Below are 20143 nucleotides of genomic sequence, written 5' to 3' on the forward strand. Positions count from 1 at the left end.
TTACTCCAGGTATCTCTTGACTTCCTACTTTTGCATTCCAGTCCCCTATAATGAAAAGGACATCTTTTGGGGGGTGTTAGCTCTAGAAAGTCTTGTAGGTTTTCATAGAACTGTTCAACTTCATCTTCTTCAGCACTACCGGTTGGGGCAGCTCTCTCTCTTTAGTTGCTAAGTGGTGTCTGACTCTTGTGACCCCATGGACTGTAGCCTGCCAGGCTCCTCTGTCCATGGGATTCTCCAGGCAAGAATACTGGCATGGGTTGCCATTTCCTTCACAGACTTAGATTACTGTGGTTAAATGGTTTGCCTTGGAAACGAACACAGATCATTCTGTCATTTTTGAGATTGCACTCAAGTGCAATTGGGTGCACTGCATTTCAGACTCTTTTGTTGACTATGAGGCCTACTCCATTTCTTCTAAGGGATTCTTTCCCACAGTAGTAGATACATTGGTCATCTGAATTAAACTCACTCATTCCAGTCCATTTTAGTTCACTGATTCCTAAAGTGTCAATGTTCACTCTTGCCATCTATTGTTTGACCACTTTCAATTTACCTTGATTCATGGACCTAGCATTCCAGGTTCCTATGCAATATTGTTCTTTACAGCATTGAACTTTACTTCCATCACCAGTCACATACACAACTGGGTGCTGTTTTTGCTTTGGCCCCATCCCTTCATTCTTTCTGGAGTTATTTCTCCACTCTTCTCCAGTAACATGTTGGGCACCTACAGACCTGGGGAGTTCATCTTTCAGTGTCATAGCTTTTTGCCTTTTCATACTGTTCATGGGGTTCTCAAGGCAAGAATACTAAAGTGGTTTGCCATTGTCTCCTCCAGTGGACCACATTTTGTCAGACCTCTCCACCATGACCCATCCATTTTGGGTGGCCCTGCATGGCATGGCTCATAGTTTCACTGAGTTAGGCAAGGCTATGGACCATGTGATCAGATTGGTTAGTTTCCTGTGATTGTGGTTTTCAATCTGTCTGCCTTCTGACAGATAACGATAAGAGGCTTATGGAAGCTTCTTGATGGGAGAGACTATGGGGGAAACACAAATTATGAAATGTTCCAAACACTTGAACCTGAGTCCAATCAAGCTTAGAGCTCTAAACACTAGTTTACAGGAAATACAAAGATAGAGGATACAAATTCAGGCTCAGAACATTCTAAAGACAATTGATCTCATTTATCTCACTAATCGATGAAATGAAAAGGAGAGAATAAAACAAACTTAAGAGACATAATCAGAACCTGTTTGGATCCTTATTGGAACGAACTAATTGCATAAACATACCCTTGACATAAGCAGGGGACCTTAAAGAGAGTAGAAATTAGACGATACTGAAGAAATAGTTATTACATGAGGGTCATTGGGTTAAAATTGACAAAATATTAGTAATTATTAAGTCTGAGTAATGGGTACCTGAGATCTCAGTATTCTGGACTATTTACTTCTTTTATATGGTTTATGTTTCTCATATTAAAACATTTTTTTAAAGGAAGTGATCCATACTTCAGTGAATTAGCAATCCACGTAACACAATAATAGATACCAGCACAATAGTTTTGGGGACTAGACTGTAGCTTCTTGGCTGATCTGAAAGTTCTAGATCACAAATCACCAAAAATAAGCTCATTTCTAAACTGCAATGAAAAAATAGCCCAACAATCTCTATACAGACCTACTCTTGTGTTCCCCCCCAAAAAAAATTCCACTTAATTTTTAGCTGTCTGTCCTTCTCTCCTTTCCCACTTCCAACAGACTGAGCAGAGTGGGTCATTATACAGTCGTGTCACTGCATCTTGGTCAGTAGAACACCACCTTGTGTGATGGGGCTACGGAGAGAAAACACTGTCTTCTCACAAAAAAATCTTGGTACTGTACTTAGTGCAGCAGCTGATGCTCATGACCCCAAAGAGGAGCTGGGGCTGAGGTCCGCTTAGGGACGTGTAGTTGATGCACGAGCAAAACGAATGCAGGGAAAGTGGAAGAAGATGGTGGTTGAATACAAAAATTTCTCAATTCTTGACATTAATATATAATTTTCTCTTGAATTTCTGTTTAACATTCTAAATGGTCTTATTTTAGATGATTTGCTTTATTTTTGTTCGCCACCTCTCCAACATAATGGATATTTTTTTAAGCCTAGGAAAAAATATATATCCCAGGTTGCCATGTGCAGAGACAAGAAGCTGCCCCAGGGACAGAAGAGAGGCATAATGTAGAGCAACTGTTTGAAGGCTGGAATGAAAGCACGTGCTGATGTCTTGGAGTTAGAGAAGGAAAGGGATATTTACATAAGAGGAGACGCCAGTGAATCGGAAAGTTCAATGTGCTTAGAAATAGATAGTGGCTGGGACAATGATAGAGGAATCACATTGCTGCAGCAGATTGCATTTTTCATGTTTCATTTTCATTTAATTCCTGGGAAAGGCAGAGGCTCAAAGGAATGACTCATCCTCATCTTTCAGAAAAACTTTTGCCGACCCCTCAAATGCCAAAGCCTGGAAATACCCAGGCTTTTGAAATCAAAAATAAGTTGATCACTTTTCATAAAGCCTTTACTGACTAAAAACAATGTTCATCTGAGTTTCAGCCACAAAAACCATCATTTTTGTGTCTTGAAAGAAGAGTAAGCCCTCTTACCTCCTCTTCTATCTCTTTGCTGTGCTGTCACAAAAGCACAGTTAACAAATTAAGGTACTTCATCAGTTTTAATCAGAAACATTTTTTGTCATCTCAGTTAAAAAAGTGAACTACAGATAAGTGATAGAATTAAAGTTCTGAATAATAAGAATAGTTGAGTTGGGTTCAAAATGAGGTTATAATGAAGTAGAAGTAAAGGAGAAATGGAAATCAAACATTTAAATAAGTTTAAACAGTTTATTTATTAAATATATGTGCAACGTGCAGAACCATCTGGAAACAACGACAGTATGTTTTAATGGTCAAGAACTTGACATCCAATGAGAAGTAAATAACCCTCGTTGTAGTTTTTAAGTCTCAAAACACATATAAAGCATTCACTGCATTATATTGGTTATCAATAGAAGCTGATGATACTGATTTTTAGTTCAAGGTAAACTGGGAAACCTAAAGGATTTTGGATGTACTTGAGGACACAGAGTGGATGCCATCCAACTGAACTTTTTCATCTATGGTTTACTTTGCGGGGAGGAAGTTGACTAAAACCTATGTGTCGAGTTTGAGGCTTTAGGGAGAACTGAGACCTCATGCTCTTTGTTTCTTCCTAGTAGAAAATTAGTAGTTAATATGGAAGGCAATCACTGATTTTTTTTTTAAATTCTGAATATTGTTATTTCATTTATTCAACAAGAATTTATAAAATGTCCTTGTTGAGAACATTCTATAAGAACTTATACTATGTGCAAGAAACTGTTCATATAGACTTAAGAACCCATTTCTTAACCCCTTATTATGTTATTATTTTATAAGTAGGTAACAGTTTGTGGCTTTCCCATAATATGAACAGACCTTTGTTACAATAAAAACATTAAAAGAGAACAGTGATTTCTAGCTACCAACAAACAAGTTGCTTTGTTCTCTCAACTTTTTAGCTGATATTAAATGTCATTACCCAAAAGATTCGACTATATTGTATTTGTAATTTGAGCCCAAATTATAGCATTTTAGATGAGATTAGAGCCAAGTCCCATTGGTATTTGAAAGTGGCAATATCATGATTTCTCCATATTATGTATTCCAGCATTTTTTTTTTTCTCCTTTCCCAACCTGTTCTGTAGACAGGTTTCCAATTCTGTACCATGTCTTCAAGTGTGATTCTGCAGGAAATTTCATATCATTGGGAAATAGTCATTATATTTCAGAAACAAATAACCCTCCAATTTGATAACAAATTTTGGGTTAAATGCAAAGTGCATTTTTATCTCCAAGAATTTGACCTTTATTTCTCACAAAGCTCCTATGAAGAAATTCCATTCATAAATTTTATCTATATCAGAACAACATTTTCTAATTGGCTCTTCTTTCAAATCTGTATTTATCAATTATGGCTTTCTCAGGGAAATTCTAATTTGAAAAAAAAGCTGCACATTCCACGCTTTAACAGTTGGAGGCGGATGTCCTTAAGGATGGGGGGGAAAAGTTCTTTTTTAAATGGCACATTTACTAATTATAAAATGCTCTTATCTCTCTGCAGCCAAAGCCAAAATGAACATGTGCCTTGTACTAAGAAATCCCAGGATTGTCACAACTTGTGCCAGCTGTTGAGGTTATGACACCTGTGCCAGCATCGCCAGCTCTGCCCACTGTCATCTGCTCCAACTGTTCCATCTGCACTGTTTGTACCAATTCTCCCATTTCTGCATCTGTACCTTCTGCAGAAACGTTTCCAACAATGCCAGCTGTGTCATTGGTGCCAAATATGCCAGATGTTCTATTTGTCCACCCTGGGCCAAATCAATGCAGTTTTGTGCTCATTAGTTTTAGCTGGTAGATTCTATTTTACAATTTTTTGATATGTATTTAGATTGAATCCAGGCAAAAATCCCCCTTACAACAATTTTTACATCTATCTATCCATCTTTTGCTGCCACGACTTTTTTATCTAACAGCATTCAAGTCGGTCCATGCCGTCTTGATCCCATTAAACCAGTTTGTGATAACCAGTTCAACATTAATTGTGGTAGGGCCTTTCCCACACAAGGTAAAACCATGTAGAAGAAAATATTGCAAAAGCCATGGAACACAACAATAAATTGGCAAAGTCATTAAAAAAGAATCAACTTTGTTCTGATAAACAAATTGAGAATGCTCAAAAACCAATATGTTGTGCCGATTAGAGTAATCTATGGCATAATGTTCTATTAGGCTGCCTTTTAGTGGTGTTGTAATTGACAGAGTTACACGTGCGGATTAATGTGTATGTCATACATTCCCAGTTTGTGGGTTCTGCTCCACAGAGTACTAACCAAGGGTACACATGGGTGATAGGGCCAGAACTACTGCATTTACTCCTTCCTGGTAGAACTAAGCAAGCTCAGGAGCTTGTCCCCTGACCAGAAGCTAGTTTCTCCTTCCTCTCTCAAAGGTCAATTCTACCAGTACCAACAGAAACCATTCACTGAATAAGAATGCTCTTTCATCTTTTTTTTTTTTTTTTTTTTGCTCTTTCATCTTTAAAGTTGAAAAATGAAGTATCTTCAAACTCACAAAATCATTATTCTGTATCACCACAAATCAAAAAGTAATGTGTTTCTCTTTTCCCATTCAGGAAAGCCTTTTTTAAGGAGCACAAACACTCTATCTCTGAATGTTAACCCACGTTCGTGCCTCTCAAAACATTTTCAAGTGAGAAGGATGAGCCTAGATGTTGTCATTTGAAAACTGATGCTTTACCAGAAATGTGAGGTCCAAATAACATGATGCTACCTCCTCTTTTTTCAGCCTGGATTATTTAACTCACACTTTGCAATGATGAAAGTTCCATCTATGCACTAATGCTTGAGAGTATTAATGATGATGTTCTTGACAACAGAGATGTCAGCTCATGATTACATCTAAATATGTGTACTCAGTCTATACACATGATGAGGTAGAGTGAGGAAATGTCCTAATAGCTTTATTTGGTTTTCAGAATCCCTGCAGAAAATACTAAGCTTTCATGGTGAATCACCAAATCATTCTAAAATAGAAGAATTTATCTAGGTCATAGGCTGAACATCCTGGTGACATCATTTCTTCCCAAAGGTCTGGATGCTAAGGCTCTTGGACCCACATGGACAATGGTGTCAGAGTAAGCCAGTGGTCCCATAATGGGAGGCACCCTCCATTCCATAACATTTCTCCCTCCTAAGGTCACTGACTATTTCTCAGTATCTCAAGCCCTTCACTCGTCTACCCAAATTTTACCTGTTTCTGACCTTTTCACTCTCTGCCTTTCCCTAATCATCTCTGAACATGGAAAGAAGGTTGAATAAACATCAATTAATAAGATAGTGGTTTTCTATCAAAATGCCCTGTTCCTAGCTTGGGGGGATTCAGCTTGAATCCACTGACTCTACTTCTAGATATGCTGCAGACTTTTTTATTCTAATTTCCCATGTTACTAGATGCCAGGAGGGAACATCCTTAATTAGGATTAAAATAGTTTCATGACTCGTTGGGAGTATACCCTGTACCTTCTCAGAACATTTTAATTAGTATAACTTCTGCTCCCTGCTGACAAAGATGTTTCCGATGTTTTGGCCCAACATTTTTACCACCTTCGTTGATGTGAGTCATTGGAATACTTGGAGGAATCCATAAACTTCATAGTTTCATGGAGACTAGAATGTTAGAAGTGCCAGGTAGACATACACAGCTGAGAATATTTTCTACCACCTATCTGTCCTCTTTTTCATAAATTTTCAATACATGGCCATGAGAACACCCAGATTTGCAGATAGAGAATAGAAAATCATACATTTCAAGGTTCCAGTGGTAAAGCAGAAAAAGAGACCTGAATGATTTTAAAATTGGCTTTCATTGCATATAGCCTCCCCTTTAGGATGTTGTTTCTCTGGAATGAGTAAGTCACCCCAGAGAAGAATACTGCCCATTAATCCTCTAGCCATTTGGAGTAAAAGAGTGTACTTCAGTCCTCTTAAGTTTCTTGGGTATTTTAACCACCTACATCTCAATCTCACTGTCCACACTTTCGAGTTTGAAAGGAGAATGGAAAGTCTTAACTATGTAGCTGCATCATTGTCAGATGTGTAAGTATCATTCTTTGAATCATAAGTATCCTAGTAGTTGTTTGATCAGTATTTATGAAATATTACAAAAGATAACAACTACTTACCCTGAGGTGCCATGGCTCAACTGATACTACTACCGTCATTTTCATCATTTTCTCACTCATTTCTACACTCTGCAAGGATAGAAAGAATAAATCACTGCGCCAGATTAGGAATTTATAACTCACGAAGTTACTGAACCATCAAGTAGAAAGGAGCCTTAGAGACTCACTAATCTAATCAGAAAACAGAACCTCATCGATGGAGTAACATAACCAAACTAACACAGATAATTAGTGGTGAAATCAAGTCTAGAACGAACCTATTCTCAGGTTCCTCATCTGTAAAATGGAGATGTAAATGATAGTGTCTAACCCGTAGAGGTGCTGTGAAGGTTAAATGAGTTAATGGGTAAAAAGCACTTAGCACAGGGTCTGAGAGATAGTAAACATCATTATCTTCACTAGAATGTTTGAGCCTGTGTGATTTTCACTTCTCTAGGATACTAGCCAATCTTGCAAATCTCAGCAAGTCACACTTTTATCCTTGGCTATAAATCATCTTATTTCCATGTTTTTATTGGCTAACAAGTTTGTCTTAAGAAATAAACAGTTGTAAATGAGTCTGGAATTAAACAATGGCCCAACTACTTGATTTTCTGTATCTGCCTTGCGCACAGTGCAGACACTCAGTCAATGCAAAGAAGTCTGAGATGCCCATGTTAATGGAAGGAAGAAAATCTATGATTAATCGAGACCAATAAATGACACAAAACAACATTATCTGGCTTGTGAGAGAAAGCACACTTTTAATCAGTAGCATGCTCACATACACTCATGGTGTTACTCTCTCGTTACCTCTTTTGTGCCAGCCAAGGGCATGTGGGTCTTTACCGGGCACTAGAAAGAATAAGACCACAGGGATTCCAGAAAAAAACCAGAACAACTCTATTCCGAATACACTGAGTTAACCGTGTTGGGAAATTGGGAGAAGACAGAAAGGAAAGTATTGTAGTTACATAATAAAGCTAATGTCTCATATTTGTAAAACACTTTACCTTTCTCAGTTTTTTTTTTGTTGTTGTTCAGTGGCTAAGTTATATCCAACTCTTTGCACCTCTGTGGACTATAACCCACCAGGCTCCTCTGTCCATGGGATTTCCCAGACAAGAATACTGGAGTGGGTTGCCATTTCCTTCTCCAGGGGATCTTCCCAACCCAGGGATCAAACCCATGTCTCCTGAATTCGCAGGCAGATTCTTTACCACTGAGCCACCAGGGAAGCCCTCTCAGTTTTTTTTTTACCATCATCTTGATTCTAGGCATCAGTATTTGGTGGCACATTAAAATCACCTGGGTGAAAAGGATTTGAAAAATAGGCTGCCAGACCAATCGAAATAGAATTTCTTGAGGATGAAATCCATGCATCTTTTTCTGAGTCATCAGGCACCAGGATGGTGAAGAGACTAGTCTTATAAAGTTAGTAAGTACACATCCCCCTTCATTAAAGCAGCCACCTAATATAGAAATTTAATTTTAAATTAGTTATTTAGAACTTCAGAATTTTGAGCTTTAAACACAAAATATTACTTCATTAGCAAGGTTTGAATTAAGCTGGGTTAACTTTTCCTTTCTAGGCTTCTGTTTTCAGATTCATTTCTTGCCTATCTCAATCCATGTAAGCTGGACTGAATCACAAAGCCAGAGACAGAACATTAGCTCCTGAGTTTGCTCCATATGCTCCTGTAGGAGTTTGCCTCATTGTTAACCTTGTTACAACTCAAGATCCATCATAACAAGTGTTGCAATGAGTGATGATACAGATGGAAGCGTGTTAGAGAGATAGGTCACAGCGCTGGTATTTAGTGCTATCACAAACATGCAGTGATACCTCAACCTCATTCATAGTATCATAAGTATGAATCCACAGTGTGTGGGACATACACTAGCCAGCGTTTCTCAAGCAAACCTTTCAAGTCATGTCTCAAACAGTCTGTAGAACTTTTGTGCATCAAAGCAGAGTTTCCCAATCGGTGAGCAATGGTACACTTGTGTGCCCAGATGGCTCATGGGTGTGCCAAGACAGTGGCCCCTTCATCCTGGGGGTAGCCAGAGTTTCTACACTTGTCTTCAGACATTGGCAGCCTCATCCCATTGGGCATGTGAATATTACCATTTTCTGCATGTGTCATACATGAAGAATGCTGGAGACCTCTGAATGGCACAAACCATGCACTGGGGCACTCTCTAGACAACTTTTTTTTTTTACTTTGTTTAATATCCCAATTCTTTATTTTGGAAATTAATACAAAGCAGCTATCACCTGTGACTATCATTTCGTAAAGGAAGGGGATTGTTGAGCTGCGTGTTTCTAACATACTTTCATATTAAAGTACTTACATCATGCAAGGGAGTACAGTCCAAACTTATGATACCAATAAAATATTTTATTAAGAAAAATTAAACCTTACTTTCCTATTTTTAGTTCAAAATATTTCAGTTCTATTGAAAAACTGGAATAATATCACAGTGAATATCCATATTCCCTCTACCCATTTTCACAAATTGTTTACATTTGGCCACATTTGCTTGATTTCTGGGCTTCCAGTTGGTGCTGGTGATAAAGAACCCATCTCCCAATGCAGGAGACAAAAGAGACACAGGTCCAATCCCTGGGTCAGAAAGACCCCTGGAGGAGGGCATGACAACCTTCTCCAGTATTCTTTCCTGGAAAATGCCATGGACAGAGAAAGCTGGGGGGTTATGGTCCATAGGGTTGCAAAGAGTTGGACATGACTGAAGTGACTTGGCATGCATGCTAAATTTTCTTCCTGCGGAACCATTTGAAAGTTGCAGACGCCATGACACTTCACCCCTAAATACTCTGTCATGCTCCTCTAAGAAAAAATTTTCCAAAACAACCACACTTTCTCCACCACCTCAGCTTAAGAACCATGGAACCTTCACACTTGAGGCAGACCAGATGGTGCATGCCTTTTTCAGAGTACGATTGGTAGATATGGTAGGTAGGCTTGATACCATTGTTCCCCCTAAGAAAATTAGCCTGAGTTCAATGTCATCTAATAAGCAATTCATATTCAAATTTCCCCAGTTGTTTCCAAAATCTCCTTTATATTAAAAGACTTTTTTTTTCCCCCTATCCAAGATTCAATCCTATCCCATACATTGTGTTTAGTGGTTACATCTCTCTGGTATTTTTTAAATCTAGAACAATCCCCCCCACCATGTGTTTTTAAAAAGTTATTTGTTTTTCACTATGTTGACTCTTTTGAAGAATCCAGGCAGGTTGTCTTGTAGAATGTTCCACATTCTGGATTTGTCTGTTTACTCACACTTAGATTCAGTTAGAAAGGGCATTTTCAAACTCCTGAACATATATGAAAAATATAACCTAGATGCCCCACTCCAGTACTCTTGCCTGGAAAATCCTATGGATGGAGGAGCCTGGTGGGCTGCAGTCCATGGGGTCGTGAAGAGTCGGACACGACTGAGCGACTTCACTTTCACTTTTCACTTTCATGCATTGGAGAAGGAAATGGCAACCCACTCCAGTGTTCTTGCCTGGAGAATCCCAGGGATGGGGGAGCCTGGTGGGCTGCTGTCTATGGGGTTGCACAGAGTCAGACACGACTGAAGTGACTTAGCAGCAGCAGCAGCAGCAAGTGAATACATTGACCTTAAAGGAGAAACCCTCTTCACAGTCTCTATTTTAGTCCCCATGGATTATCAGTAACTTAGTTGCAGGATGGGACTTTCCACAGGCCAGCATTAGGTAACCATTATCCTACAGAATAAAAATGATTCCACTATAGGCCATCTGCCTACATATGGTACCATTGGGAAAAGATGCCAGATCTTCAAAAGAGTGGCTTAAGGTTCCACTGAGGTTCACTTATAGGCTTTAGAGCAGTTGCTCATTCCAATAAAGGCGTTAGGCTGAAATGGTCTTATCTCAGCCTGGATATTCTCTGTGAAATGTGCTGCAGCCCAAGGTCTACTTAATAGTTAATAAAAAGAGATGAATTCAGCACCTACTGACCTGCAGAGGCACCCCACGCTGTAGTGATGTTCCAGACCACCTAAGGTAGGGTTGGAGCCAGGCTGACATCACCCATCTGCCTGCTCTCTAGCTTGGTGAACTTGCTTGGTGCCAGGAATGTCCCAAGTCTGCTGTACCACATTTGTTGCAGAACTTTTCAGTCATGGATGATACAATAGAAACTCCCTCAAGCTTGAGCATCACCAACTCAATGGACATGAGTTTGAGCAAACTCGAGGAGATGGTGAAGGACAGGGAAGCCTGGGTACTGCAGTCCATGGGGTCACAAAGAGTTGGACACAGCTTAGTGATGGAACAACAAACAAGCTTGAGCAAAAAGTGCTACAGTGGGTACCTCGACTTTCATCAAGGCTTTCCCTAGTTATGCTGACTAGGATTATACTGTGTGACCCCAGAGTCCAGGCCAGACCCCAGGCAGGGCCACTATTTCCTCCTGGGGGCAGAGAATGCCTCCACTTACCAGGCTTTGTGGGGCTGTCCTCGCAGGGGAGCCATCTTTCACTCCATCGGGCGTTCCCCTTCCACCTTACAAGATGCATTGAGCATGGGAAGGGAGAGCTGTAGTTGCCTCTCTCTATGTGGCTGGATGGTCCACTCCCCTCCTGAGTCCTCCAAGTCTCGCCCTCCCCTCCACCCGGGGCCAGGGGTACAGAACAGACACAAGAGCACTGTGCACTCAAGTGTCACAATGCAGATGCCAACTTGCTTTATTTTTTTCCTGATTTCTGTAGTTACTTCAATTAACTTATTTTCAAGTAGTCACATGTACAACATCCAAATTTAAAAGGTTAAAAAATAGTTGTTGTTGTTGTTTAGTCACTAAGTCATATCTGACTCTTCTGTGACCCCATGAACTGTAGTCCATCAGGCTCCTCTGTCCATGGGATTTCCCAGACAAGAATACTGGAGAGGGTTGCCATTTCCTTCTCCAGGGGATCTTCCCAACACAGGGATTGAACCCATGTCTCCTGCATTGGCATGCGGTTCTTTACCACTGAGCCATGGGTATATAGTAAAAAGCAAGTTTTCTATGGTCCTGCCCCTTTGATACCCAATTTTTTTTCAGAAGATGATGATTATTTCAAATATCTTATAAAATACACAGGTTAGAACATTTGTATGTGTGCCTATAAATACCACTTGTAAACATGTGTGTGTTTGTGTGTATACATGTTTTGGTAGAACATTATAGACACTGCCTTACATCTTTTCACTTCACACTAGATTTTGGAGATTCTGCCACATCTGTGCATTTGGATCTGCCAATTATTTTCCATAGCTGTATAATATTCTTTTGTATGCTTGCATCATCTGTCAGGACCCACATTACTGACAAAATGGAGGCACGGCCCCAGCCCCCTCTCCTCATTCTGCAGGCACGGTACTGGGATGAGGGAGTTAGGTTTTGTGATTCTGACTTGTTCTTTCCTTTCTTCGGTTGAGTTGGCTGGAAAGAATGTTAACGTGCTTATTGTTCTTGAGAGAAACATGAGAAAGCACAAAGCCTTCTGCAATTGTGCCCAGAAAATAATCTATAAAGTAACCATTGACATTTGTTCAAGGATTTTTACAAAGAATGTCCCAGGACGAGCACGTAGGCCGCAGCTTGAGGCCATGAGAAGGATTGTTATCTGAGACCTGTTTGTGAGGGAAATGTTTATGGCAAAGGAATTTTGCTGAGTTTAGGGTTTAGGAATAATTAAGAATAGTTAGAAGCTTTTGTAGGAGATAGTGAGCTTAGGATACTAGGGGAAAGCAGGATTTAGAAGATAAATAAACTGAGGAATGTGGTATGTGGCCCAGACATAAGCATGAGTTACAATGTAATCACAAGTAAACAGGATTCTGAGAGAATCACTGAAGCAGGAACTCTGTTTGAAGGGCAACAAGGAGATAATAAATCTGGGTGAGAGGGAGCTGAAAATGTAAAACTTCTGACCTAATGCTTTTGAAAAAGTATAAAAGAGAACCTGATGCTTGAAATAAACATGTAGTCCAGTACCTCGAGTCAGAGGCTACATCATTTCCTACCAACACCGCTCATCCCTTCAGGCGGATCCCCTGGCTGCTGGAGCTGGACTCTGGCAATCATCTTTTTTCTATCAATGTCAAACCAATGTATGTTCAGGTTGCTTTAACCTTTTGCTATCGCAGACAATTCTGCCATGAAAAACTTTTCATGTGTGTCATTTCTTACAAGTACTAGTTGTAACAGTCATAGGATATTTCTGGAAGCTAAATTGCTGACTTAAAGTCCATGAACATTTTACATTTTGAAAAATATCTCACATTTTGAATGTTGTTGTTTTGTTTAGTTGCTCTTACCTGACTCTTCCCGACCCCGTGGACTGTAATCTGCCAGGCTCCTCTGTCCATGGGATTTCCCAGGCAAGAATCCTGGAGTGGGTTACCATTTCATTCTCCGCGACCATCTTACTTTGAATGGACACTCATCTGCTCCTAAAAAGGATTTGCCCATGACTTAAAATAACAAACTCTTCTTTCCTCAGTTACTCCACTTCAGGCTGACTGCTCCAGCATCTGTTTCGGGTCATTCTAGAATTCGCTTCTTCCATATCACCTTGACTTAGGAACCACGGAGCCATCAGTCTTGAGGCAGATCAGATGGTGTATGCCTTTTCTACGGAATGGTTGGTAGATGTGGTAGGTAGGCTTGATATGGTGATCAGTTAGATGGGAGCAGTGTCAGAGGGGAGAATCAGTTGCCCTAAAGGTTTCTAGCTTGACAACCCAAACTAAAGGTTGGTGCTATTAAATAATAAAGAGTTCTGAGAGATTAGGTTTGGGATGGGGCAGATGAGCCAGTAATTCACTTATCTTTCACTTTACCTTTTACAGGTTAAAAAAATAGAGTCAAGATTGAGACTTAAATAAGTGGATAATTCTTGGGAATTCATTATACAAAAAGGTCAAATTTAGGGGAGCTTATTTTCTCAGATCCTACTGTAAGATTGTCCACTCTGCTATTTTATGATCAGCATTTGTATCTGTTTTAATAATGACTAATTTGGGGGAAAATTAAAATAAAATATGGTTATAATATAAACCTTGAACAAAACACGTGGTTTATTATTTCAACTGTGAGACAAGGAGCCACCTGCAGTCTAGTGATAGCCTGCCCTAACTTCCCACCTTATGAAACTTACAAACCACAAATTATAAGCAATAAAACCATATCAAATGTCACCATCTTCTTTACAGAACACATGAAACTGTGGTCAAATCAAGCAGACACATTTGTTGGTGTCACTTACTTGAACTTGCATCCTTCACAGATTTCTCAAACTGATCAGATTCCTTGTAGTGGAAATCCCCGAGTTATTAACAACACAGCAGCACAAGTCTGTGAGACTGAGTTCTGAATCTTTTATAATAAACAACATTGCACTCCTCTCTAGCCCACCCTTTAGGCTGTTTCACTAAAGCCTCCAAACTGAGACTTCTGGCAGCTGATCTCTGGAATTCTGTGCATCCCATGTGATAAGATATTACTTGTACAATTCAACTTACCTGTCTCAGAAATAAGCATAGGTGTTCATAAACCCTTCAAAGGCAAACACTGTATTAGAGACCCAACACCTAATACACAAGTGTCAGACAAGGAAGATGTATCAGGTGCTAGGGCTGCCACAATAAAATACCACAAGCTGGATGGCTTGAAACAACAGAAATGTGTTCTCTTACAGTTCTGGAGGCTTGCAGTCCCCATTTGAGGTGTCTGTACAGTTATGTTCCCTTAGAAGTTTCTAGAGGAGGATCCTTCCTTGCCTTTGTAGCTTCCAGTGGTTGCCAGCGACTTTGACATCCCTTGATTTGTGGCAGCAGACCACCAATCCTGTCTTGATTGTCTCAGGTGGTTCTTCTTGTGAGTCTGTGTGTCGACCCAAATGTCCTTCTTATAAGAACACCATGAGACTTCCCTGGTGGTCTAGTGGTTAGGAATCTCCCTTCCAATGCAGGGGATGTGGGTTCAGTCCCTGGTGGGGGAACTAAATCCCACAGGCTGTGGGGCAACTAAGCCCATGCTTCACAAAAATAGAAGCCCAAAGACCCAGTGCAGCAAAAAACAAAGAAAAGAATACCAGTCATTGGACTAGAGTCTGCCCCTAATCTAGTATGACCTCATCTTAACTTGATTACATTTGCCAAGACCCACTTTCTAAATAAGGTCACATTCACAGGTAACAAGGACTCAAACACTTTTGGAAGACATAATTCATGACAGAAGGAAACTGCAGCTTTTTTACTTCTTTATAGTAAAAGAAGACAGAAATGGTTTTTAATAAACCCAGAAGGCTACAAATTTTCTTAAGAAAAAAATTTTAAGTTATATGTAATAGAGATTTTATTATAATTTTAAGATACACCCTAAAATTAAAATATATAAAAATCTAAACATGTTATTAGCAGTATTTGATTTTATTTTGAACTTTTAACACAAGTCAAACGTGTTAATCGGATTGATGAAGACTTGCAGAGACAGAAACACCATATGGTGACACTTGGGTAGATAACTGTGCAGACATGAAAGTGGGAGTGAAAACAATTCTTTGGGCCCCCAAAGATTAGATATTGGCAGTAATGCTTTTAGCACCTCCAGAGATTATCAGTCATTTCAAACATTTAAGACTCCCATTGCAGAAACACAGCACCTAGAGTCAGAAACCCAAGGTTATACAGATATTTGCAATCTTGTGAACTGTCCTCAGGTCAAGCCTGAGAAGTGCCTCATGTAACCAGACATTGGGTCTGGATGCCCAGACCAGATCTGTGATCTACAAAAGCAAAGACAGCACTCCAAGCTGCTTTGAAAAGAATTACCATAGGTGTTAGCTTTCACACAATCACCTCTTTCAGCAAAACCAAATTGCTCTATCACCTTTCAATCTGGATCATCATGGCAAAATGCTTTCAAAGCAATTTGCAGTGATTTGCATCTTGAGACCACACCCTGCCTGGATAGTCACTTTTACAACCATCATTTTCTCACAGAGCTGAAAGGGTGAGGATTAGCCCCAGGATACTGGGATCTTGAACAGATGGATTTGTGTGTGTGTGTGTGTGTGTGTAGTCACTTCAGTCCTGTCCTACTCTTTGTGACCCCACGGACTGTAGCCCACCAGGCTCCTCCGTCCATGGGATTTTCCAGGCAAGAATACTGGAGTGGGTTGCCATGCCCTCCTCTAAGGGATCTTCCCAACCCAGGGATCGAATCCTTATAGCCCCTCTAAAATTGCAGGTATTGCTAGCCTTCAGGCTTCCCCAGTGACTCAGCGGTAAAGAACCCACCTGCAATGCAGGAGACACTGGAGATGTGAGTTCAATCCCTGGGTCAGGAACATCCCCTGCAGAAGGGCATGGCAACCCACTCCAGTATTCTTGCCTGGAGAATCCCATGGACAGAGGAACCTGGTGGGCTACAGTTCATAGGGTCGCAAAGAGTCGGACGCGACTGAACACACATGCATGCTAGCCTCCAGCTAACACACATATTACTGCAGGTCTAAAGGGAAACAGGATTGTCAGAAAGTGAATCTTGGTCAATATCAAGTCACTCTGTCTTTGGCTTTTTCAAATCCAGCCTCACCATGCAGTTTTCCAGCAAGGTAAGACTCAAGTTTAAATTGGTGGTCACTTTTTCTGCCATTTATCTAGGATCCTGTGAAATATTTCCAACCTAGCTTCTACCCAACTGGGAGCAGGAAGAGACCAGAGATCACCTGGTGCAGGGCAGAAAATACTCAAGACTTGTGAGCCAAGCCTCCCAAGACATTGGTCATCACCTTGATTGGTCAGGTAGATTTTTTACAGGTTGTCTTCTAATGGATATGCTAAGATTTCTTTATCCTATTGAATTTCCTGTGCCAGCTGGAGCCAGCATGTAAGATTCTCAACTTTTAAGCCACTCTTTGCTTTCTCCTAGCTCCTTCTTCCAAATACTTTGACTGTGCACTGCCCACTACTAATTGTACTAAGTGTCTGCTTTTCCCACTGGGTGAGGGGACTCCTCCAGGCAGGGGTCCTCTCTTAGCCATCCTTGCCCCCCAGGGTCTAACTCGGTGTCTGGCACATAGTAAATACTCAAAGAGTTTTTCCTCAATGAGAAAATATTTCTAGAAAGAACAGAAAATGAGGCCTGCCCTTACTATCTGAGTATAAATTCATTGAATTGAAGTTTATCAAAACAGTTATTTCACAAGTCACTAAAGGCAGGAGATGTGATTTGGGTGCTTATGTTTGCATAGGGACAGCAGGATGACTGGAGTTAGACTTCAGGGACATATTTAGGAAAAGTAAAGTTTTAACAGCAAATTCCAATTGTCAACAGGGTAGGATGAAGGGCTGGGATGGGGGTGACTAAGAGCTAGGGCTGCCTGAGAGCACTGGGGACTTTGGAAGGTCGGCAGAGAATTCAAGGTTCAGGAGGCGAGGGCCTGGACACAAGCATTTCTTCACTTTCCAAACTGACTTAAGGCTGTTCCTACTATTGTTCTTTCAAGCAGGTCAGTCTAGTTCAAGCATGAAGGGATTCAACATGCATTGCACTTTGTGGAGTCCAAGGTATACCTGTCACATACTAATTCCCAACAGTGATAGCAAGCCCCTTCTATGGTTGAAGTTAATTTTAAGCCAAGGCCCTGAGTCAAGAGAGCATCCTGCTGTCTACAGTAGAGGAGACAGAAGACCCACTGCTTGTATGGTTGGTGTTCTCTCTTCATGAACATCAGCCATGATTTTTCCAGCAGTCATGTACAGATGTGAGAGTTGGACCATAAAGAAGGCTGAGTGCTGAAGAATTGATGTTTTGGAACTGTGGTGCTGGTAAAGACTCCTGAGAGTCCCTTGGAGAGCAAGGAGATTAAACCAGTCAATAATAAAGGAATTCAACACTGAATATTCATTGGAAGGACTGATGCTGAAGCTGAAGCTCCAATACTTGGGTCACCTGATGCAAAGAGCTCACTCATTGGAAAAGACCCTAATGCTGGGAAAGATTGAAGGCAGGAGAAGAAGAGGAGCAACAGAGGATGAGATGGTTGGATGGCATCATCAACTCAACGGACTTGAGTTTGAGTAAACTCCGGGAAATGGTGAAGGACAGGGAAGCCTGGTGTGCTGCAGTCCATGGAGTCACTAAGGTTCAGACATGAGTAAGCGACAAAACAACAACAATGTCAACCTGTCCCTGTGCAGAAGCCTATTGTGGTTTCATCCCTCTCCCACAGCAGGGACTCAATGTAGGAGACAAGTCTGGTGCCCCTTTCCTTTGTTAAGTCAAACCCTAACTTGCATGAGGGGATGTGCACACAGGCAGAGGTGCCATGAAGTGAATAAGGGCCCTTCTCTTACCCATGATTCTTCTGAGGTTCTTGGAGGGTTGTCAGAAATTTTGCATTCGTCTTTGTCAAATGTCTGTATGTGGACGCACGTACACACACATACATACAGAGACTTATGTTCCTTAAACTTCGGGCGCCATACCAGGATCCTTCCCTGGTGTCACATGAAAGCCCTGCACAATCACAGCCCTTCTCAGATGACTACACTCTCAGGCAGCCTGACTTGGCCTAGAAAATTCCATGCCCCAAATGTAATCCCTTAGGCTCTTCCTAGGTCGCTTCACCAACCACAGTCCTCTTTGTCTCCCCATCTGTTCATCACAGATTACGACTTGTCTCTGATCTCTCTGAGCTTTTCTTGACCAGAATCTGGGGTTGTGCAGATAAGAGCTTTGTCTCTGCCTTAGCTTAATTCTTTGTTTTTGTTTTTCCTAAGACTTTCCCTTTCTGGTCATTTTTCCACTACTGAGAATACAGTTCTCTCCTGCTTGTAAAGGCACATGTCATGGTATAAAATAGAATTCTATTTGGCAGTAAAAATCACCCTATTGAAAGTCTTCATGTGAAACTAGGAGCAGAATTCAAGGTCAGACAGATTTCCTGAGGACGTTTACTGCCCTTTGAAATAATAACTGGAATTAAATTCCAGATTACTAGTTAGCTTCAGTTATTCAGTTAGTTCAGCTTCACCTGGGCATTTCTCCCTGCCCTTGGGTGATATTAGAGAAGCAGCTCTCACAACCTCATCTCCTAAAAAGCCTTCTTTAACTTCATCAAAAGAGCAAACTCTTTCCTGCCACAAAGCATCTGAACCCACTTTTCCCCTCAGCTCAAAGCGCTCTTACTCCACACTCATGACTGGCTAATTGCTTCTCATCCTTCATAACTTAGTGATAAAGATGACTGTATCTTCGGCAAGTCCACTGTCACTCTTTCCTTGCACATTTTGCTTCCTTATCAGAAAATGTAATTATGTGTTTGTTTACTTCTCTCTCTCTCTTTTTTTTCCTGTACCTTCCTTCAAACTATAAGCTCCATGAAGGTAAAGACCATGTCAGCTTTGTCTCTGCTGCATTTGTAGCACAAAACCCTGTCTGAAGGCAGATGCCATTGTTACAGCAGGTTAGATCACCTAGCTTGTCCTGGCTTTTCTCACAGTCCAGACAAGAGAGCTATAGAACATTGTCCCAAGCTCCTGGGAGAATTCTTCCAAAATGGCAGGAACAAGGGAAATCTGTTACTGTTATTGCCTCTCTTGGAGCTCAGGCGTTGTCCTCTGAGGTGTCACTGTGATGGCATGGTATACCTGGGTCTCTCTTCTCTCCTGTCCATGACTCCCGCAATCAGCTGGCTCTCCTGTGCTCGCTCACTGACTCAGAAAGGACGTCCCAGGAGCAATGAAAGGGCTTCCCTGGTGGCTCAGTCTGTCTGCAATGAGGGAGACCAGGGTTCAATCCCTAGGTCAGGAAGATCCCCTGGGAAAGGAAATCGCAATCCACTACAGTATTCTTGCCTGGAGAATTCCATGGACAGAGGAGCCTGGTGGGCTACAGTCCATGGGGTGACAAAAAGTCGGACACGACTGAGTTACTTACACTTTCCCTTTCAGGAGCAATGAACTCCATATCAGAACTGAATGGCCTCACTAAATTCCAGCTAGGACTTCCCTCCACTTAAGACCATGGAGTTTCAGGAGACACCGGCATTATTTATATAAGGCTTCCCCACAGTAGAGATGGTTGCCAATGGTCCATTTCAAAAACAAGGATAGCTCCTCTGGGCCTCAGGGTGGGCTCTGGTGCTCAACAAGCTTTCTGGGATTCAGCTCCCTGCCCCTTCTGCCCTTTGTTACAGCTTTGAGCCACTCTTCCTCTGTAATAACTTCAGAGGTTCAGAGAGCCATCGGAAAGTTATATTGAATTCAAGGCCAGGCTTC

At 41.0% G+C, this 20143-nt stretch overlaps 1 long non-coding RNA gene across 1 annotated transcript in view; it reads right to left on the reverse strand.

The window, feature by feature from the left end:
* Window positions 1-13255, reverse strand: part of LOC129652964 (uncharacterized) — a 100080-nt gene extending 86825 nt beyond the window's left edge. The window contains exon 1 of the long non-coding RNA XR_008714874.1: window positions 13172-13255. This is a non-coding gene — a long non-coding RNA (uncharacterized LOC129652964). The remainder of the gene's footprint in view (window positions 1-13171) is intronic.
* Between the last annotated feature and the right edge of the window lie 6888 nt (window positions 13256-20143).

The sequence above is a fragment of the Bubalus kerabau genome, chromosome 5 (assembly GCF_029407905.1).
Source record: "Bubalus kerabau isolate K-KA32 ecotype Philippines breed swamp buffalo chromosome 5, PCC_UOA_SB_1v2, whole genome shotgun sequence".
NCBI lineage: Eukaryota > Metazoa > Chordata > Mammalia > Artiodactyla > Bovidae > Bubalus > Bubalus kerabau.